Consider the following 23,622-nt stretch of genomic DNA (forward strand, 5'->3'; position numbering starts at 1 on the left):
AGTCTGAGAGGAAAAGAACCTGTTATGGGTTGTTAAATTGCAGCAAACAGGACCTCAAGCAACTGAGGACGGATGAGTTTCAATAAAAATATAAACACTGCCTCGAGGTCAATTTGAGTCAGAAAAAAATGTGCAAGATGGGATGAAGGATAAAAAAGAGCTGAATTGTTGCTCTTGTTAAATAATTTTTGAAATGCATTTTAGAATAACTTTACAGCTGACAAGAGCAGCTTTCATAATGGTTTTTTCAGGATTTCCAACCCCAGGAAATGTGATGTCTCTGTTCACAGTTCCTGCTCTCATGGCTTCCCAAGTCAGTGGGTCACTGAGGGATTTGCTGATGCAGATCTCCTGAATGGGAGTGTATGCTATGAACCCAGTGTTTCATGGGAATGTCTCAGATATGGGTACAAGATGCATTACTGCCACATAAACAGTGTGACTTTGAAGTGTGTCAGCTGCTTCTGGTCAGCAGTAAAACCAGCAAATTTTAAGACCTCTCAGGCTCGGTGTCCTTGGGAATGTGAAGCATTATTATGTGCATTAAGTATACAGTAATTTCACAACTGTAAGGCGCACCCTTTTGACTAAAATTTTCCCCCGAACCCAGAAGTGCGCCTTATAGTCCAGTGTGCCTTATATGATCTACAAAGTTGCAAAATTTGCCGACTCCTGGGGGGTGCACCTTATAGTCTGGTGTGCTTTATGGTTGTGAAATTACTGTATTTATATGTGTAAGTGTATATATATGGAAGTCAGCACTTGTCCTGTCAGGCGAAAAACAGAAACTGAAATTCATTCCTGACCTCTTTCGAGCTATTTTACTGGGTGTATGTGGAAAATCACCTTTATTTCATATTGTCTCCCTGTCCACCATCTCATTGATGCCTTCTGTGAGTTATCAGCACATCTGCTGTGAGAGGACAGCATTTGCAGCAACCAGAGTACAACAACCTGTGTTTGGTGATCAAGGGCCTTCATTCTACATCTATATTTAAGAGAGGTGAACACAAAATGAGCAAATATCAGTTGGTATCTGTTCTGGAGAGCAGAATGTTTCATCAGCTTTTGGTCTGAGACTGATGGATAGTGGGTATCAGTACAGTCACTGCAGACCAACAGATACATTTTGAGTCTCCATAATCTGTCAGAGAGAAAGTCCAGTTGAGGACAATAAAAAATAACATGATTAAGTGAAACTGGACGCACATATTTAATGACAACACTATAGAAAAAAATCTCTTTTTGCCTTCTGTTCACTTCCATCCCCTCTCCATCCTCTGCCCAAAAATCTGCCAAAGCATTGCCAGTTTTTCATGAGAAATGTTTCCACCAGGAAACCAAATACTGGCTATTACAGTTTATGTGTTACAAGCCCATCCCCACCAGTTGGTTTAACCAGCATGAGAAACGTGCCCTGTTCATGTGGCAAAGAGAAAGTTGTGGGGAAGATTGTCCTAGGCAAACTTTTCCCAAATCTATTGTAAAATTAATTTGAAAGAGGTGTGTACACTGGATTCTGAGCAGGATTTGGCCAAACACAGAAACAACCATAACTGATCAAGATGAATCTCAGGAATGGTTTTTCAAACAGCACACTCTGATCAGATTAATTCATACAAATGGGAGCAGAATCTTGGGGACTAGAGGAGATTTTTAAGCTTGGGGTTTATAAATATTTCCTAGTAATTCTTTCTTAGTTAGAAAGGGGAAAAAACACAATCATAAAGCACAACAGAAAACCACACTTTCTTTTGGGATTTTGCTTTGCTTTTATTTTTAGAAGTCTGACCGACCTCAAATGTTTTAAGCAACATGTTTACATGAATATTTTAGGAGCACTGCTTTTTGCCACTGTCAAATCCAGTTCTGCTTTAGGAACTGCAGAGTCATAGGCACCTCTTGCTCTAAAGGAGTAGAGCAGGATTTCAGTCCTAGTCTGAGGAACTGAGCAAACAGGTTGGATAACTTATTCTAGCAGCAGTTGGGTAAACAGCCTAGGTGATACATAAAAATTACAACATGCAGGAATGAGATGTGGTAAGGCTCTACTAGAGTGTTTGCTGGGTTCCAGTGTTTCCAAGTCTGCTATATTTACATATGGATTATACACTTTTGTATCCGTGCAATGTATTCACACGCACACATGTGTATATAGACACTCACACTGCTGCCTGCTGTGTTTCTTCCATGCAATAAAAGGATATTTACTTTCTTTGTCTCTGTGCTCCTGGGAGAAGCAACCCATCTGAGAGGAGCTGGTGTTGTTACAGGTTGAATACAATATTTTTTTATTGATGTCAAGATAGTAGGGAACTTTTTATGAACTGCCTTTTCTTTACTGGTCTGTCAGCTGGATACCTTCCTTGAAAACTGTGCTGTAGCAATTTTACCATCAAGTTATTTACACACAATTGCTGGTATTGAACTGATGAGCTTTAAGGGACTACCAGGATATCTATAAAAGCACATGCACTTCAGTTGATCTTGGGAAATCTTTTATGAGTAGTAAACCCAGCTCACTTCTGATAAAGCCTTTCCACCCTAAGGAGATCACCCAGAGCTTCTGTGCTGCAGAAGGGGTACAATCAGTGCTGCTTGTAGTTTGAGCTGCTGGATGTAGCTGTTTGAGCCTACAAAATCCAATTATGAGACCGAAAGAGTAGGGTGGCAATTACATCATGATGGCTGCATGGCAGTCTGGGTTGAACACTGGATGTTGTAGTTGTACAAAATACAGTCTTGCACAGTTTCCAACAGCAAACCTGTTTAGAAAATGCTTCATTTTCAACTGATGTTACTACGAAGATGGTTATGAATACATTTTTCAATCTCTGCCATGGTCTTGGGTGAAATCTGTCCCCCAGCATGAACAGTGCTTTTACCTGCAGCAGTAGCAGAAGTTGTATGCAAGTGTTTACATGCAGAAACAGTTCAAGGTCCACTTACCATGAGAGCTCCAGGACTCACTTGCACTAAGCCAGTTTTGGAGCAAAGGCCCTGCAAAACTCCCATGAAGACTACAGACACAGGGTGGTTTTACTTCACACACCTAAGTGGCCTCTTAAAGCCAAAAGAATTGCACAGGCTTAGTATCACTGCATACACACATGATCTGCTAGTCTAGGACCATCCAGGGGCTGGTAACTTGATTATGTATTCCTGCTTGATACAAACATTCAGGAAATCAGACACCTTCTGATCAAGGTCATTTTTCCTGGAGTAGAAGTGTGTTATACAATCTCTTCCCTGACCTTACAAAGCTCAGTATAGCTCAGTACCAAAGGAGTCTGGCTTCTGACCCTGGTCTTGAGCAGTTCTTAAAGCAGATCCTGAATGTGGCCCCTGATTTCTGATTCTCAGAAGATAAATGTCAAATTTTTAAATCAAATTTTGCTATTTTTCTGTTCATGCATATTGAAATGGCTGAGTCCAAAACCATATAATACAGGCATGCACATATCCCTCATTATGTTTTCAAATAAATGTCATTCAAAATTATGCATATGGAAAACTGTAGAATAATGCATAAGTAATAATCATCACATAATGATTTAATCCAGTGATACATCATTGATTGTAGAACATGTAGCAAAGTGCTTGGGTTTTCAATTAATGTAACTGAGATAAAATATCTAAGAGCACTGCTTTTGAAATTTGATCAGTGCCATGTTTTGAGTTTCTGGAGAAGCCTTAAAGGTTAGTGCTATATTTCATCCTTCCAAGCTCTGCAGTTGAGAGCTCAGCCCCATGAAACATCACCTGGTGCCAAGGAAAGGCAGTAATTTTTAAAATCACATTCTGGTATAAGTTATGCAGAAGTTCCAGTCAGAATCTTCTTAGCAGACAAAATCACTGTCTTCAAGAATGGCTTAAATCAGATGAAGTATTTTCAAAGACAGGTGCAAGATGAGAGGAGAGGAGAGGAGAGGAGAGGAGAGGAGAGGAGAGGAGAGGAGAGGAGAGGAGAGGAGAGGAGAGGAGAGGAGAGGAGAGGAGAGGAGAGGAGAGGAGAGGAGAGGAGAGGAGAGGAGAGGAGAGGAGAGGAGAGGAGAGGAGAGGAGAGGAGAGGAGAGGAGAGGAGAGGAGAGGAGAGGAGAGGAGAGGAGAGGAGAGGAGAGGAGAGGAGAGGAGAGGAGAGGAGAGGAGAGGAGAGGAGAGGAGAGGAGAGGAGAGGAGAGGAGAGGAGAGGAGAGGAGAGGAGAGGAGAGGAGAGGAGAGGAGAGGAGAGGAGAGGAGAGGAGAGGAGAGGAGAGGAGAGGAGAGGAGAGGAGAGGAGAGGAGAGGAGAGGAGAGGAGAGGAGAGGAGAGGAGAGGAGAGGAGAGGAGAGGAGAGGAGAGGAGAGGAGAGGAGAGGAGAGGAGAGGAGAGGAGAGGAGAGGAGAGGAGAGGAGAGGAGAGGAGAGGAGAGGAGAGGAGAGGAGAGGAGAGGAGAGGAGAGGAGAGGAGAGGAGAGGAGAGGAGAGGAGAGGAGAGGAGAGGAGAGGAGAGGAGAGGAGAGGAGAGGAGAGGAGAGGAGAGGAGAGGAGAGGAGAGGAGAGGAGAGGAGAGGAGAGGAGAGGAGAGGAGAGGAGAGGAGAGGAGAGGAGAGGAGAGGAGAGGGAAGTAATAAGCCCCAGATAGCAACCTGGCCACCAAAACAAACAAATGGAAAGAAATCTGGGCAGGGCAGAAGGGGAGGTAAAAGATCATTTCCCCTCCACATTAACATAGTCTGAGAAGTAGAGAAATAAAAATTATTTTTTTGAAGGGGAGATTTTGCATCCCCTGGAGCAATCTCACAGGCTGAGCCAAAATATCTGGAGGAGACTCTCCTCTGGACCTTGTGTGAACTACCAGCCCAGTATCAGCCTGGCTGCAGAGGGAAGGGTGATGGGAGAGCTCTAAGGGATGTGCTCCTTCTCCAGAGCATGAGCTGGCCTGGGAAGAGAGCCTTGAGAACAGCACTGAAGTGCAAATAATCAACCCCGGGAAGTGCTAAAAAAAGAGGCTTGTGGTGAAAACCTGCTGCAGCTCTGGGGTGACTCCTGCCCCAAGCTGGAAGAACACAGGGGAAGCAGAATATCACAGAAATATTACTTTGGTGGTAGCTTTAACAGGAAGGCCGAGTACCTGGCACTAGAACTGAACAGAGTCTTGTGAAATGATAGTGGGAGGATGTGTCTGAGCATCATTTCTGGTGAAAGACTGGGGCAAAGGGTTCACTAAGAGCCGAGGTCTGAGCTGCTGAGAACTGATGGCAAGCCGTGTGCTGGCTGGAAACAGCAAACTCTCCTACAGGCAAACGTTCTGACTCATTAGATGACACAGTCCTTGTCCCAAAATGCTGTCCTTCATGGGTTAGGAGAGAAAAATACATATGTAGAAATACTAAAAATACCTCTGCCTCCCTCATGCCTGCCTGACAAAAGGACATCTCCGGCAGGTGCACCTACGCAGCAGGCCCAGGTCTCGCAGAGAAGATTCTGTGCTTGCAGTGTTCATCCTCACACAGCAAGAGGCAGTTAAAAATAGCTTGTACTACACAAACCTCTTGAAAAAAGTCAAGGAGGACTTACAAAACCATCTCAGGTGTCTTTTTAAAACAGGCAGCTGTGAATGCCTTGTTTGTCTGTCTTTAAACAAGTCAAGAAGGGATTGGAGGACATAATTTGTAGTGTGGCTATAAGATACAAAACAAAGCATCAGATGGCCCCAAAACCACAATTTTTAACTCTGCTTCTAAAGTAGGATCTGATGAAAGAGTAGAGATTTTTTATTTTGTTAGGTAAAACTTTAGCAATTTTATTGCCATCACATAGTCAATAAATCAAGACAGGGTTCTGAGGCAGTTCATAGATGCTGGGATTTTTTCAAACACAGTATAAAAGCCTTTGAAGAATAACTCTTGGATTTCATAGAATTGCATTGCAGAAGTAACTATTGCACCCTGCTAAAGAAATCCAAAACAAGGAATGGGATGAACATATATATTTACAAAGATTTAATAGTCTGAGCTGGGAAAGGAAATACTGCTGTATTTGAACATAGAGCCCTAACGAAAGAATAAAGAAGCAAGAAGCCTGTAGAAGCAGCTAGCTTTCTTATTGAAACAGACTCTTAATGTCTGTGCCCTTTGAAAGAAGAGTTTCAAGCAATACTGACGACATCTGGTTTGTTCTTATTCCTGAACCTTCTTGCCTGTAACAGCGCAGAATAATCAGAAATTCCTTGTGCTCTTGGCTGCTTGCTCTTAAATTAGCATTCCAAGTCAAAATAAAGTTAAATACAGTCACACAGACTGGCAGATTTTTAGTTTTTTGCTCTTCAGTCTCAAATTCTTCAAAGCCTTAGTCTTCTCAAAGGAGTAATTAAAAAGAAAAAGTGGGCTTGAAGTGCCAGCAGAGAAAGTCCTTGTAGAGGAGCAAGGCCTTGTGTCTGGACTGCTTGTGCAAATCTAGTCCCAAGGTTAGTTTTTAGTCCCAGGAAACCTTGGATCTTATCACACCAGAAATGAGTCCATCCAGGCTAAGCTGCTGTGCATAGCAAGGACAGGATGGAGCAGCTCAGAGGACTGCTGACAGCTTTGAACTGGGCAGAATGAGAAGCTCTCATGCCTGAGCTATCAGCTGGGTGCCCTTTAGCAGCCCTGGGTTCACACCAGCCTGAAGGTGAAAAGTGATGGGCATGTGTGCAGTGGCTCTATCCTCATACTCATAGGCTCTTTCCTCATACTCACACATACATATATATGTATGCATATGTATGTTTGTATAAATACACTGTATTTCTTCATAATTTAATTATTAACACATAATATATAGTATATGTAGTCTGCAGTGTATATGCCTTTTACCTACAGCTCTCCCTATAAGCATGGGTGTCTGTACACACACACACACACACACACACAATCCCACACAAAACCAGCATTATTTTAAATTCCAGTGGTACTGAGTTTCCATGGTCTCATGGGAAGGACACAGTACTGCAGCCAGACCCTGTGTGTGCTGTGCAGAACTGCACACAGTCTTCTCAAGAAGTGCTTGGTTACAGTCTGCCAGGTAGATTGCTGTGTACAAAGCTGCAAGTACCAACAGACACTGATTTGGCAACCCAAGGTTGAAGCAGGGGATAAAGAGACAGCTTTGTCTTAAAGCAACCCCTGACAAATGAGAAGATTCAAAGATTAGAGCATCACATTGTTTTTAATGAAATGAGGTGAGAGCATGATGCAACCCAGACTGACAAGGGATGAAGCAAAAGAGTGGGTGTTCCCTGGCTACGGGCAGTGGGACTGCACTGACGGCTGGTGCCATGTGCTGGAGCAGGAGCTCAGCACACACAGCCAGATTTGCCAGCCAGCCCTGGGTATTCTATAGTTTATATCTGATATGTTTTAAACACACCATAAGAAGTCTGTTCTGTTGCTCAGGTACACACTGAGAGCGACAGAGCCAGCAGCTGTGACACAGCAGGTACCACAAGCATTGGATCTCCCCAGAGGGGAGGAAGAGTCCATTGGCTGCCCTGCAGTCATTGGCACATTCACCAACATGTTGAGAATTCAAACTTTGAATTTCAGATTTGCATAGGTCTGAACTGTTGTGATTACTTCTAACCATCAGGCCAGGAAGAACAATGAAGGTAACTTGCTTGAGTTCTTACCTAATTCCCTCAAATTAGTCCTTGATTCAGTTCCAGTACCTACAGCTGAATTTGTGGATATCCTTCAGAGAAACAATGACTGGAAACTTCTCCAGGGATGGCAAATGTATGACAAATTACAGCTTCATTGGTGAAAATATTATTTCTTGCTTAAACATATCTATCAACTCTAAATGCAGCTGTAAAATCAAAACCCTTATACAGGGTCTTGTAGACCATTTAGAGAAGAGATAGGTAGACTTTGGATCTCCTGTAAGAGGTTCTTCAGGCCTTCAGACAGTACTGGTCTATGCAGAAATTTTTTTTTTATATCCCTCTTAGAATGTGAAGTCCAGTACTGGACAGCACATTCCAGCTGCACCCATGCTAAATGCAGAGGCAACAAACCTTACAGAGGTCCTGCTCAGTGACACGCAGGGATGGCATTCAAGAACAGCATTGACCTCAACATCATACTGCAATTTCATCATAACTGATTATCTATCTATTTATCTATCTATCTATCTATCTATCTATCTATCTATCTATCTATCTATCATCTCTCTGTCTCTCTGTCTATGTATGTATCTATCTATCTATCTGTTGCACAACACTAATCCTATTTCCATCCTGTAATTAGTGGATCACCCCCCCAGTTCTTCCAACATTGTTGCAGATTGGCTGGTTGGTAATTAGGGGACCAAGCATCCAACGAACTCAGCTCTCATCCAAAGCTCAGACAAGGCACTGCTGAGATTTGAGAAGTGGCACAACTCACGCCACATGTGCCAATATTCCGATCAAGAAAAAAAAGTGTGAACTTTTTAAGTTCTGGCAGTTTGTCTGATGCAGCAGGCCAGAACCACAAATTCCCTCTGCAGTGGACAGCAGGAAGGCACCATGGGCTCATTCTTTCCAACCCACACCGGCCACAACCCAGAATTCTATTCCAGCCCTTATCACCATGAAATGCAGCTTTATCCTCCCTGCCTTGCAGACCTCCAAACCAAGGATCCCATGGCCTGGGGTTCACAAAATCCTTGGTTACATCCAGTGACCCTAGGGTTTTCTCACTGACAGCCATTCTGGTTGGACTACTGGTCAGACTGGTGGTGCCACAGCCACCACACAGCCATTCCTTGTTTTTATCTACATCCCATAGCACAGCAGCTTCCACTAAAACTGTAGGCACAAAACAGACTCCTAGCCTTCCACATGGCCCAGCAAAGAGGCCCCCATGTTCCAGCCACATCCTGGTGGCCCCCCCAGCTTGTGATACCAGACCCCTGGCATTGGTCTTGCATGTTCAAAGCTCTTGCTGACCAGGCTGGGCTGCAGGGGGAGGTGATGGTGATATCCTCACTGTGGGCACACTGCTTTGCACATGTCGATGACTGCAGTTAAATGCTGAGAACCCCAGAAGAACTGAGATGCTCATTCTTTCTGGCATTGTGTGTTCATACCCAGAATGGGTGTGGAAATAAAGTGGCAATGGTAGGATGATGTTGATGCCTTCATTGTGAGCGAGAAGGGTGGGGTGGTTCCATGGGGATGAGAGCCACAGCCTGTGGGCTCGTGCTCCTTCCTGCTCCCAGGGCAGAGAGTGCAGGGCTGACTAAAGCCCCAGGTCCACCCCATGTCTGCCCACTCTGAGATCCAGGGGCAGGCTCCATCTGCCACCCAGGCTGCGCTGGGCTGCCCAGCAAACCTGAGGGTACATGGAGGAGTGGTGCCATAAGCTGAGGCTGCTACAACATCTGCATCCTGTAAGCAAGCAGGACAGCCTGTGGTGGCAGCAGGAGGGAGGCAAGGACATGGCTCACTGCAGGATCATGCTGATGAAAGGCATTCCCCGTCCATTTTGCTGTCTTACTACATATATATATATATATACATATATATATTCATAGATATAAACAAACATACTCATATTCATACTTATAACCAAGCACACCCACATACTTCACAAGCACACACAGACACCCTTTCCCAGAACATCATGGAAATTCTGCTTGCAGTTTTCTGGAGCTCCCACAATTAAATCACACAGGAAGGAGATGGCATAAAGCTGTAGTAAGAAAGCAATTCACCTTTTAGCTAATCTTTGATAAACTGAGTGGTGTTGCTTAAAGATAATTGTCATTGTTTAACCCCAGCTGGCGACTGATCCCCATACAGTCAGTCAGTCACTCACTCACTCACTCACTCCCTCAGGTGGGATGGGGAGAGAATTAGAAGAGTAAAACTGAAGAAACTTGTGGGTTGAGATACAGACAGTTAATAAGTAAAGCAAAGGCCCTGTGCACTCAAACAAAACAAAGAAAGGAATTAATTCACCACTTCCCATGGGCAGGCAGTTGTTCATCCATCCCCATCATGCATTATAGTAACTGCGGAAGACAAACACCATCACTTAACAATGTCCTTTCCTGCTTCTTCTCTCAGCTTTATGTGCTGAGCATGATGCCATGTAGTCTGGAATACCCCTTGGATCCATTGGGGTCAGCTGTCCCCCCTACATCCCATCACAATCTCTTGTGCACCCCCAGCCTCCTTGCTGGAGTGAGGGGCAGAACAGGCCTTGACTCTGTGTAAGCACTGCTCAGCAATAACAAAAACATCCTTGAATTATCAACACTGTTTTCAGCACAAATCCAATATATAATCTCATACCAGTAACTCTGAAGAAAATTAACTCTACCCTGGCCAAAACCAGCACAATGAGGCTATACCTATTTGCTGGAGAACTAGCTTCAGAAGTGTTGTGAGAAGGTGGAGTCAGAGAGGAGAGTAATAGAAAACAACCCTCTTCATATTGCCATGATGGCAAGGAGTATGTTTCCTACCCCACTGCCTTTATTCTGCTTTTAAGAAGTGCTTGGTGCTCAAATAATACTTCTGTGATCTGTACTAGTGTGTGAAGGCACCTTGAAGCTCTCTTCTTTGGAGGCTTCATGCATTTATCTGGAGGGGTGTCCAGGGCAGCTTCCAGGTAGAGGGGGTGGATGCTGTTTGAAGGCATCCCTTAGGACTGAATGTCCCTGGGTCTGCTCTGACTCTGCAAATCCTCCAGGCCCAAAATAGAAATACAGAGTCAGAGTCCAGAGCAAAAGCAATCAAATTCTGTATAAGCTGCCAAAAAATCATCAGCCTGGGTTGTTCCAATGGGCAGGCTGGTGTGGCAGCCCAAGCAGGCAGTAGTGCTGCAAAAGTCTCAGGAAAAGTCACTTTCTTGTGATTTTTCTGATAGGTAATGTCTCTTTGAAATAGAACTCATTTCCTGGAGAAACTGCCTTCCCTGGGGGTTGGCAAGGAGGCTGAGGTGACCAGCTAAACCCTTCACCTGCACAGCACAGCACAGACGATCACAGAAATGCTGGGACAGGGTGTCATGCCTGAAAGGACCTGCCTCAGATCCTTGCCTGAAAGGTCTAATCAGGGCACTGGTGAGGGCAGGCCAGAGCCTCTGCAGGCTCATGCCAGAACTCAAGCTAAGGGATGTGACGTAGAGGCTTTCCACAGTGTCCAGGCATGGTCTTGGTATGGACATCCCTGGAGCAGGGAAGCTCTTGTGAAAGGTCTGTGATGTTGGAGGTGAGCTACAGGGTGATTCCTAATGAAGGCCAGTCCTTGGCCTATGGTGAGAACAGTGAGTGCATGTGCATTGAAAATGGGCTTTATGTCCACTTTACATAAGGAAATGTGATCTTTTTGGTTTCCAGTTTCTAGATACTTGCCTTGACCACACCTTTCTCTAATACTGTAGGCATCTTAATCCAGATAAGCTCTGATGTTGCCTGGGCATTTGATAAGGCTGTGCAGCCCCAGGAAAGCCCCTTCTGGCCAATTTTCCCAACAGGTTGCAGTGGATGAGACAGGGCTGCCAGCCCAATAGGGACCAGCTCCCAACATTGCAGCCAGGCTGAGAAAGCTTGTCCTTTACTCTGCTGACCCCAGAAAAGGATGGGGGGCATTTGGCCAAGACCTCTTCACCTTCTGCTGTTTTGTCTGCACTAAGAGGTGGCTTTGCTGAATATAATTCTTGGGGTAAAACACAGTTTTACCAACCCTGCCATGTATGAGAGTGACCTGGGCCACAAGCAGAAGCAGCCCCTGGTGCTGTCCCCTCTTCCCACAGGAGAGCTCAGCTGCCTCCCTCCTGTGCTGCCTCCCCTGTCACAACCCAGCCCAGCTCCTGCATCTGGTGTTTTGTGGAAGAAACTGTCTCCTTTGATCTGCTGATCTTTGATCATCTAATATAACTAAAGATCATGAATTCATGCTGCTGCTGTCTCACAGGGAGCCCAAGTTCCAGATATTCTGTTTGGTGTATTGTCAAATCTCTGACAGCAGCATTTTTGTGACTGGTTAAATAGCAACTGTATGTGGAGAGCAGGGTTGATGGGAAGGTGACTGTAGTCCCTGTTGCAAGGATTTGGCTAATTATAGAGGAGCAGCTCCTCTGCTGATGTGAATTTGTCACAGCCCTGTTGGAAAGCACAAGCCATGAAAATTCACATCAGCTGAAGACATTTCCCATCAGCCAAGAATTTGCTAAAGCTTTGTCTCTCTAATATAAATATTTATGTGGCTGGATCTGGCTCCATCTTGCAATTTGACAATTTATGAAATAGCTACAGCTTCAGGACCCCTCCTCACCCCCCTACCTCATTACAGCTCTTATAGATAGTATTACAAACAGAGCTATTGCCTGACCCTAAGATATTTATTTGAATCTTGATTCCACAACAGGCAGATCATATTACTATTGACAAGTTAACATGCTTCTGAATGGCCTTTGTTATCCTTGTGGATATAAGATGCACAGATTCATTCTGAAGCATCAAGAGATCCACAAAAGAATGTACATTTCAAGTTGAAAACTTCTCTATGTCTTGCTTATTGTCTTTAAGAAAGCACTGAAATGAAGCTGTTATGTTTTTAGAGCACTGGCTGCTTAAAGGCTAGAGATCATGGTGAATATTTAAAGAAAGAAATGGATCACTATTTTCCCAGACATTTTCTGTGGAAGTGCTTGTGAGCATGGATGGGAGAGTAGAGACATGGCATCACAGACCAAGTCAGCTGGAGGAGTACCTCTGCTCGATACCAGGCACACAAATATTGGGGTTTACATTTTCTGGGGCCTCCAACTTCACCCCCAAGCAATGCTTGGGCTGGCCCAGGCTGTCAGAAGGAGCTTCTCAGTGCCCATTTCACAGAAAAGATGCAGACATGGCTCCAGCCTGGGCTGGCTCTATCCAGTACTCCCACAACACATCTAGCATGTACCAAAAGCATCGTGTCTCATCAAATGCAGAAATGCTGAACACCAACCTCTTTTACCTAAGGCAGACATAGTAAATTGAATTCCCTCATGTCCCAAAAGAGGATTTGAAAGTATATCTTCCAGAAGTCATGTGCTGGCAGCTTGTGGAAGGCAGCTTGTTGGCAGACTTGTGCTGAAGCTGTCTAACAGCATAAAAATGGCTATCAGACATCCCAGAAATGTCACAGAAACAAGAATACAAGTAGCTGGCACTGGTTTGGTGGTCATTGTGCTCCCCCAGACAGGGATTCCAAATTTCCTCTCCATGGTGCCCAGGCTGTCCCTCCATGGTAGCCTACCAAGTCTTGGGATAAAGGAGTAAGCATGGAGAGAACGTCTCAACCCCCTTCTCCCTCCTGGGCAGGCATTTGGACTGGGTCTGACCAGGTTGGAGTCAGCTTTCCCCACAGCTGCCTGTACAGTGCTCTCTTTTGATCTGTGGTTAAGCCAGTGTTGACAGCACACCAGGGTTGCAGCTATTGCTGAACATGCTTGCACAGCACCAAGGCTTTCTCATTTCTTCACTCTGCTTTCCCCCAGTGAGTAGGCTGGCAGTGAGCAAGGAGCTGGAAGGGAACACTGCTGCAACAGCTGGTCTGAACTGGTCAGAGGGATATTCCATGCTGTGTAACATCATGCCAACAATAAAACTGTAGGGAGGAAGAAGGGCATGTTTCAGGTTTCTAAAGGTGCTGTTGCTCAGGGAGTGGCTTGACATTGGCCTGCTTGTGGGAGATGGTGAGCGATTTACTTTGCGTTACTGGTGGGGATTTTTATCTTGTTCCTTCACTTATTAAATTGCATGAGTTTCAATCCACAACTTTTCTTGCTTTTGTTTTCCATATTGGAAAGGAAAACATTTTAATGCTGGGATCCATGGAGTAATGAGAAATATTTTGAGGTGCAGGAAAGGACACTTCCAAAGAACAAAAGAATTAGAGAATGAAAACCAAGGTCTATGGAAATATGATGTGTTACATTCAAAACACCATCGAAATTTCCTGCAAAGAGAAATGACAATGGCATGCATTAAATATAAGTCAGTGTAAAGTATGAGAGAAAAACAGTGTACAATAGTTCAATTTACTGAAAGAAACCATGAAGGCCTGATTTTTGTTCTCTATTTCAATGTAATTGTAGAAAGAGAAAATGTGTTTTCCCATGAGAAAGAGAACTACATTAATGATTCCTTCTTTTCAAAAGCAAGCAGGAGAATGCAATGTGACAGGCATAAATGTGTGTAATGTCTAAGAACTCTAACTTGAAAGATTTCAAAGCAGTGACAACTCAAAACTCATGGTGTAGTAAAATCACATTCCTAAGATGCTGAGAATAATTGGATTAATATTCAGATTTCAATTAAATTATCACACCAGAGAAACCACTCAGTCGAGAAACTACTCATTCAAGAAACCATTCAGCCAAGAATATGAGCACTTGCCAAGGACAAAAACTTATTTGTCTCATGTGAGCATTATGATTCTACCTTAATGAGGGCAGGGATGATCTGGTGCAAAAGGTGCTAGTATGAAATCTAGGTTCAATTCTTCATAGCTGTCCTCTGTGCAGATCCTCCTTTGTCCAGACAAGCACTTAAGCTGCAGAACCCAAAAAGCATTTTCTTACCCAACTCCCACCAGTCTTGCAGTGAGACACAGGCAGGGGTTGGGTGCTCCTCACCTGGGCACTGGGCAGCTGCCTGTCCTCACTCCTTGGTGTTTCTGCCTTGGTTAAGCTGCTGGAAAGGCCAGTGCCATGAAAACCAACTCTGGACAGCTGTGAGTTGAGAGGCTCCTGCTGCTGACAGATGCCCAGCAGCTACAAGAGCCAAACCATCAGCCCTTGGTTAGACAGCAACCCTGGTATCCCAAGTCACTGGTACCCTCCAGGGGGTTCCAGAAGTGATGGCTGTTGAAGACAAGGACTGGAGCCACCAAAACTCATAAGATGACATGTGACAAACAGCTGAGGCTACTCAACCAATCCCAGCCAGAAAATAAGGTGTCAGAATATTTTTATTCATTCAGATAAAATCAGGTAGGACTGGAGCAGATGTCAGGAAATCAGCTGATCCAACCTCCTGCCCAGTTGTCCTTAGAGCACTTCTGAAGAAAAGCCACAGAACGTTTTCTTAAATAACTTCCAGGGATGGAGGTGCTTTTGTAGGAAGCTCCGTGCAGGCAAGGTGTTTAAAGTGTTGCAGACAGCAAGGGATCAGGAGTGTGGCTAATTCATGCCCAAGGTGAAGGGGAGATCAACGATTTCAGCCCCAGGGATGCCCCAGTTGCTGACCCACAGCAACACATGATATGTCAGAAGTTCAGCAATGCAGAGGCAAGCTATGGATGCATAATACAAAGTCAGGGAACCTGTCACACAAGGGCATTATTTAAAAAAAAAAAAAAAAAAAAAAGCAAGACTGGGTCCTAGTTTCAGTCATGCCAGTTATAGCAGCTCACCCCTGTGCTTCAGTTTCCACATCTGCAAACCAAGGCAAATAACATCTGCCTACTTCAACATGGACATTTGCCATCATACTGCAAAGAGCTAAGAGTCATTTTGTGTCATTCATGTTGTCTAATTCTGTGTTATCCTCAATAACAACAGATGTAGCAAGATGAGCTCACAGCCAAAAAAGTGTTTTTAGATGCTGAATGGCCCTATATAATGGGACCAGGTGAAACAGCAGCATCTTCTTAACTCACCCTCAACCTTCAGAGGGTTTAAACTGAGCTTTCCTTGTGCAGCATGAAATTGTGTTGCAGTACTGACCACCAATCTCTCAGGGAATAAATACAGTTCCTGCCTCGTCTTGTTAATGAATGTTGGAGCATAGAAACAGCTTCACATGGCTTAACCTTCTCTTCCTCAGTCACCAATAAAAATACCTGCCTGACTTTACTGGTAAAACATTTTCTACCACTGCTGGCAGCCACAAAAGGCTTTTCTCCCTGAATTATAATTGTAATGCATTATGTAAGAAGTTAAGCAATGGAGAAAGAGCTAGAAACCTCCAAAAAACCAAATAGAGCCCCACACAGAATACACATAACTTTGCACTTTTTTCTTCAAAATTATAAAAGGACTATCCTAGCCAGTTAGCTGGCCAAATTTTAAATCCCTGTGATATTAAATGACACAACCATGACACAACTGGGTTTCCATAATGGCTTTTTACAAATTTGCAAAACATAGATGACTTTTCCAAATGTAAGTCATGGCTATTTTTATTTCATGGCTAAACTCTAACTCCATAGGAAGGCTGTTCCACCAAAATATTAGATGTTTCACACATAAACACACATCTGGGAGGCTGTGGACTATTTTATTTTCCCCAACAGATGTGGGATCCCTCTATGACAAATTTAAGCCTTCCGATAATAGGCTTCACATTTTTTGGCTACTTACCTTGTACCAGTGGGATTTAATGGGCTTCAGATTGAAAGCTGCTGATTTAAATATCAATCAAATTAATTCTGCAGAGGGATTTGTCATACCGTGAGAGAAAGAGCTCAACCCCTGCAGATGCAGGGAGGAGGGGAGTGGAGGACTAACTTGTGTAGTTACAATGTGGTTATTGGAGGCTTCTTAGCAGGATTTCTTGTTTCAGAGATCTTCTGGGATGCAAGGCTGAGGGATCACAAGATCCCATCAGTATCAAGGAAAGACAGCAAAAGGTAGCCCCAGCCCCTCAACAAACACCCTGCATTGAGCCTTCCTCTGTCCAAGGATTACACCTGAGCTCTGTGACCACAGGTAGAAATCCCACATCCCCTTTAGACCAGCATCATTCTGGCCATGGCTGGATATCTCTGCACCTCTCTTGTGGTGTGTCCTCCTCAACTGCCTTCTTCCCACCTCTTGTCCTGGACACTTTTTCCCTGACGAGGAAAGTGAAAGGGGCTGAGTGCAAGGGGACTCAGCCCCAATCTGCATCTAACCCCAGCTTAACTACAGATCCACAAACAAGCCTACAGGTGGAACATCATCTGGGATGAAAAATGTGATGTACTGAAGACGACTCCTCCATACCACCCCCCTGATTTTGTAGACTCTTGGTCTGGGCTGTAATTTGGGGCAAGTACCACGTTAAATGCCTGGCAAGGGGTGTGCCCTGTATGTGAGGATGGTTTTCAGAAATGAGCTAAATCAAATTGAGTCCTTTGTCCCAAAAAGTGGGACCACTGTCCTGCTCTCCAGATGGATTTATGCTGGGGCTGCCAAGCAGGAGGTGCAACATGAATGTCCAGTGATAGCTTGTAGGCTTTGACACCAGGGTAAAGCATGGGAGCAAATTCAAGAGAGACCTACCCTGGGCTGCAGGTCAAAAACACATATTACAAGTTAACAGCTTGAGGCCAGGCCATAGGATTTGTCTGTTCTTCTCTCTGTATTTCTGTTTCTGCAACTTTTTCTTGCATGATGTAGTTCTCAGAGTCCTACATTGCATGCCACAAAATTTGGGACTGCACAAAATTAACATTCTGCAAGTGGGAATTGTATCCTAAAAAATTTTGCCCATGGACCCATGTCCTACAGACCATAAGGCAGCTTAGGAAGCACCAGCCTGCAATATTTGGTTGTTGCACAAATTCTGGGAAAGAGTTACATGAACTAGATACCTTTGGGATTAGCCTATTACAAGTCCTTTCATTGAGGCATGTGATATAAAGCCTGATTTTAGAGTCAGAAGCTCTCAGTCTAAGCTGTGCATGCAGCATTGTGCAAGAGGATGTACAAGGGAAAGAAGCAAACCTCATTGTCAGACACTGACAAGTCTTTTGCCCTTCCTTAAATCTGAAAGGTTTTACTTCTGGTTTTGGAGTTGTTGCTTAGATCATCTCACAGTCTACTAATTTTCTTTGAGCTTTGGTCCTGTAAATATTAAATGCTGTTAATTTGTTTGATGTGCCTGTTGCTACTCAAGGGTCTGAGTACTTCGAACCTTTACCTAAATAATGCAGTGTGACTTATGTTGGGAGGGGCTACTGAGAACCTTTCAGCTCCTGCATGATATGAATCACAAGTGAAACCAGAAAACGTGTGGCTGGAATTAGTTGTATAACAGCAGAGCTGCATTACACAAGTGCCCAATCCTCTGCTGAAGTCAAACAGGGACTTGTAAATCAGGAGACACCACTAGCAATGAGGGGATGGTCAGCAGGTTGTTGTCAGACCTTGCTTACTCATTGACTAAAAAGAATTGCCAAACTGGGGCTTTGCCCTTCCCCTCACCTCAAGCCCTGATTCAGTTGTGGTACAAAGACAAGGACAGGGTTCCAGGTTGTTTTGTTCCATGTTTGCCAAGGGCAGTGGCTGGCTGTGGGACAGGGCAGCACTCTGCCATGCCTCCTCAGGGAAGTGCCATTGAATCACATCCAACATAATCCTTCACCGCTGCCGCAAACTCTTCCTGGAGGCACTGTCAGGTCAGGCATGTCTCACCTCCAGGAGAGGCTGCTCCTCCTGAGGCACCCGGAGGCAGTGCTGCCTGCTGCTGGCCGTGTCAGGCTCTGGGATCCCATCTGGAGGACAGCCTGTGCACCAATGCACCCTCACCCCCTCACTGCACACCAGGGCTGGGCTGTGGCTCTGAGCCCTGCTGCAGGGCACAGGACAGGTCAGCCCATGCCAGCCGTGCTCTGGGCAAATGTCAGGGCTGGAGGCAGAAGCTCTGAGCACAGTAGCGAGAGCACTTGAGAAGCTCCCTGCTCCCACACCAGAGCCCCACTCAGGCTGAAAGCACCACAGCCAAAGGTTTCACCTGGCAGCTATGAGGGACAGTATTTGCTTTCAGGTCATGCCAGCACAAATTTTTGTGACATTTGAGCACTTCCTTCTATATGCTGTGCCATGTGCCTAGGGCAGGAGCCCACCCAGCTGCACCTGCAAGATATGTGGATACAGCTCCTTGCTGCTGGGGTTGGGCATATCTTCTGCTGTGTTTCCCTTGGAATGAAGTGCTTGGAGGCTTTCGTCCGTCCCTTGTCACCTCCTGCTGCTGTATGATGCTCAGAGTTTCTATTTTAAGCAGAAACAGTCCAAATGAATATGTCACAGTTAAGTGACTCACGCCTCAAGAACACATTCCTCCAGATTTATAATCTGATTTTTGAAGCCTGAGCAGCCCCCACTGCACACTCCAGGCATGCCTGAGTAACTTGTAATAACCCTCTGTGGAGGTTAAGGCAACTTTGTTCAAAGGTATTCTTTTCAGAGCGAGAAAAGTAAAATTGTCCTGGCTAAACAGACATGAGAGCACTGATCAAGGAGGGACAATGTGGCTTTCTGCAAGTAGAGACATTGTGGAGCACTGAGCTGAGGCATCAGTGTTTTGCAAGTGCCAGCCCATCAAGCACAATGCCCCAGAGTGGTTCTGGCAGCCCCTGCTGCCTGCCAGCCACCACCCTCCACCCGCTGTGGGTTGGGATCCCCATGAAGTTCTCAATGTCTCCTTCCACACTGCCATCTTCTACCCAACTTGCACTGAAAGTACAAGAAAAACTCTTCGGCATGCATCAGGTACTCAGAGAGGTAATTGTCTTAGCACTGACATGTCTCTACCATGGTCTGTTGTCAGTGCTGAGATACTGGTCATCAGCAGGAGGGCTCAGCCTGTGCACACCCTGTGCCTGCTTGCACCAATGCATCCTGAGTGCTGAGGAGCAGGAGGGTTGCTCTTCTGGTTTGGTAGCCTCTTCCACTTCCTTGGCAGAGGCCTGAGCAATGACAGAGTTGGGTGGGGTGACAGGGGACCCTATTTTCCTACAATAGCTGCAGAATAATAAAAATGTCAGCATGAATCAGCTGTGCAGGAGTTTGACAACACTGAATTGAGGTTTAGATTTCACCTGCTAAAGAGCTTTTACAGGTGTCTTAAACCTCCCTAGCAATGATGAAAGATGTGTTGAGAAGACAGTGATCTCACAACAAGAGGCAGTGGATTAGCCCATATGTCTGAGCCATAATTCCCACTGCTGGCAGTGCGGTGTGTGCCTGCAGGATAACTGGCACATCATGTCAGGGCATGGAGCAGGTCTGCAGCCCACAGAGCTGCTGCAGGTGCCCCTCAGGAGCCTCCCACGTGCAGTACAGCCAGCTGGGACAGCTTCTGTAAGAGATCAGGGTGCAGGGGAGCATCCTTGCAGAGATCCTGACCGGGGGAGCCCTGAGTTCAGAAGACCTTGTGTCCTGTGGAGCACTTAGCCTGTGTGTGTATGGGGTACCCTGCAGCCTCAGGGCAAATTTCACCATCAGTTGTAATGCAGGAGTCTGCGGGCATCTCCCACTTGGCACCAGCAATTACATCACCAGCATGGCCTTGCCTTTGTCCAAAAGTGCAGCAATAAGTTGTGACTTTAACATCCCCACTGTTTGACACTGTAGAAATGAGGAGCAGAATTGCTATCTTGTAAGAAAATCCTGTAACAGTTCAAATCACCCAACTGGTGTAATCTTCTGTGTGGAGGGGTCTGCACAATGTGCTGCACGAGGGTGCACAGCTCAGGGCTCCTGCTGTCTGAAGGCATGTAAGATTTTTATAGTGTTTTCTCCATGTTAGGATTTAACTCCAGATGGCAACTAAGGTACCATGAAACTGCTTGCTCCACATCCCCCTTCGTCCCCTCTTCACACTGGTGGAATGGCAGGAGAATCAGAAAAAGGTAAAACTAGTGAGATAAGAACAGGTTAATAATTAAAATAAAATATAGAATAATAATAATAATAGAACAAAGAGAAGAAAAGAGAGGAATGAAACCCTAGAAAAAGAAGTGATGCCCAATATAATTGCTCACCAGCCTAAGAAGCCACCACCAGCTCCTGGCCAGGTCCCCCCCAGTTTATTAACTGGATATGATGTTCTATGATATGGAATATCCCTTTGGCCGGTTCAGGTCCCCTGTCCTGGCCACACTCCCTCCCAGCCTCTCCTGCCCCTGCTCATTGGCAGACCATGAGACACTAAAAGTCCTTGCCTTACAAGGACACTACTGAGCAACACAAAACATCAGTGTTATCAACGTAATTCTCATACTAAATCTGAAACACAACACTGTACCATATACTAGAAGGAAAACTATTGCAGTTGAAACCAAGACACTCTAATAAACGGGATTTTAAATGATACTTCACAGAGTCTGAGTGCCCTTCTTATGGGGTCTACCATGGACCAGCCCCTCCTGGTGCAGGACATCAGGCACTGGGTGTCAGGTTGGTAGGAAGCCTCTGCTTCCACAAATGGGGTTTCCTGGAGTGGCAGGGGAGCAGACAGGCTTTTCCATGGACATTTAACCTAGCGTCAGTCCTAGAAAAGTCGTTTTTCCAAGCTGGTGTAGCACTTCTGGTAATAACAATAGTGTCTGGCATATGCTTGAGCACCATGCTCTACAGAAATGGGCAATGAAAGTGCCTTTTCTGATTTTCAGGATGGATGATTGTTCCAGGTTTTTAAAAAGGGAAAGATGTTATGAAAGGTGATAAATAAAGAAACTCCACCATTTGGCAAGCCACCTCTTCCATAAAGCTTCCCATGTCCATGTTCTCTACCTGCATGCTGGCCACCTTATTGCTGGATCAATCCCTGTGATGTTAAATCATTTCCATGCAGAGGTGTTTTATTACTCCACTGCCTACAAAACTCAAAATATTATAAAGCTGATAAATAATAGATGAGATCTTTAGCTGCCACTGGTGATCACTCTCTAGAAGCCAAGAAAGCACTCACCAGAGTGCTCTTGATTTGCAGCATATAAAAGCTTTGGCTTCAAGGACCTTAAACCAAAATCAGAACAGCAACTGTAATAAATACACTCTATGGTTGCTACTTTTGCTATCAACTTCAGCTGCTAGAATGAAAGAAATAAAATAATAACAATAACAATAATAAACCTAAATTGAATGAAAACCCCCTGAGAATTTTTTTGACAAATCTAGTCATTGCACTGAGATAAATGGATTCAAAAAGACACTTCTCTCTGTGACTTATGGAGCTTTGTTCCTGACCCTCTAACTAGGACATACTATTCATTTTGCTGTTCATGTTTATAATAGGCTGTCACCATATCATTGTAGGAGGAAAACAAGGCTTTCTAAAAGAATATTATTCCCAAGCAGAAAAATGTTTTTACTCCTGTCACTTCTTGCATGTGCAGTTACAGAACAATTACTCAGAAGAGTCTTTCCCTCATTCACCTTGTGTATTGATACAGTGTCAGGACTTAAAGACTATTTCCATTTATTGTCCCTCTGTGCAGTCAGGGAATCTACACGTTTTTTCTGGTATCTGTCCAGTCCTTCCAGCTCATGATAAAGGAAACTGAAAATACAGGGCAGTGTGTGCACTGCATTTTGGCAGAGAAACTCAGGACCAGTCAGAGGTCCTGGAACTACCTGACTTCCCTCCTTTTCCTCCTTACTGCTGCACTTGCTGGTACATTGCAACTTGAATCTCCTAAATTTTACAGTAAAATTTTGCATCACATATAATAGATCAATATAAATAATCACATATAATAATAGATATGTGGGAACTGAGAAAAGGCAAAACGTCTTTAGGCTGCATGCCAGAAGAGATGTGTAAGATGTTTCTATCCAGGTTTCAAACATACATAGGTGCAGCTTTTATTAGAATAACGTTGAGTAATTTCTTAGGAAAAATTTATACTGGAGGTAAGTCAACTGGTTCTATATTAGCCAATAGTTATAGTTAAAAAGAGTTGAAAATTTTCTAACAGAATGGTGTGCACGAGTAAACACAGTTGTGTTGAAACTCAGATGCCCTAGGAAACAGGATGGTTTCAGTGACATTTAATAGGAAAAAAATGTGAACATCCATTTGAATAAGGCTAAAAGTTCTGTTTGGGCACTGCCAGAACAGAATATTTTAAATTTCATAGTCTAATTAAGATATTTCAATGTTAAAAGCACTCACATTCCAAACATCTTAGGATTCAACATGCAAAATTTTAATGCATCAAAGTATTTTTTAATTGTGATCACATTTTGCTTCTTTAAATTGGGGTCCTTCCTATCCATAACTCCTGAAGAGTCTTGCCCCGTGTGCTGTGAGTGAGCTGCCTCTGGTTTGTACCACAAAGCCCAATGCAATGCCTGGAAAACTAACCTGACCCCTTAGTGGGTAACATGCACTAAAAGCTGTGAGTTGGAAACTAAACAGGTGATCATGAACTGCTTTTTAAAAACCTAGCACTGCCTGAGGAACTTCATTCTTTTCCCATAGTCCTATGCAACATTTCTACTGCAATATCAAAGTGCAAAGCCTGGATTAGCCTCTACCTTGAAAAGTTTTACCAGGTAGCTCTTATGGCTAAGAGTGTAGGAGTGTAGTTACCTCAGTCAACACTTCAGAAAATTTTTAGAAAAAAAATATTGTTGTTTTAGTTGTAGAAAAAATAAAATCCCTCCTGACAAGAGTGCTGCAGGTGTGTCCTTATTGCTGACCTGGCCTGAGGCCAAACAACAGGGCCTCTCCCTGTCTGTGCCTTACATCACTGAGGTTGGATCAGGATACCAGCTACTGATGAGGAAATAAACGTTTTCCCAAAGTGGGGTCTGAATGATCTTTTTCCAAGGAGCCTGAGTGGAACAGTGGTGAGCTCAGCTAAACTTCATGGAAAAACTGGTGTTGCAATAGCAGCATAAAAGCC

This window comes from Catharus ustulatus, chromosome 4, assembly GCF_009819885.2.
Source record: "Catharus ustulatus isolate bCatUst1 chromosome 4, bCatUst1.pri.v2, whole genome shotgun sequence".
Taxonomy (NCBI): domain Eukaryota; kingdom Metazoa; phylum Chordata; class Aves; order Passeriformes; family Turdidae; genus Catharus; species Catharus ustulatus.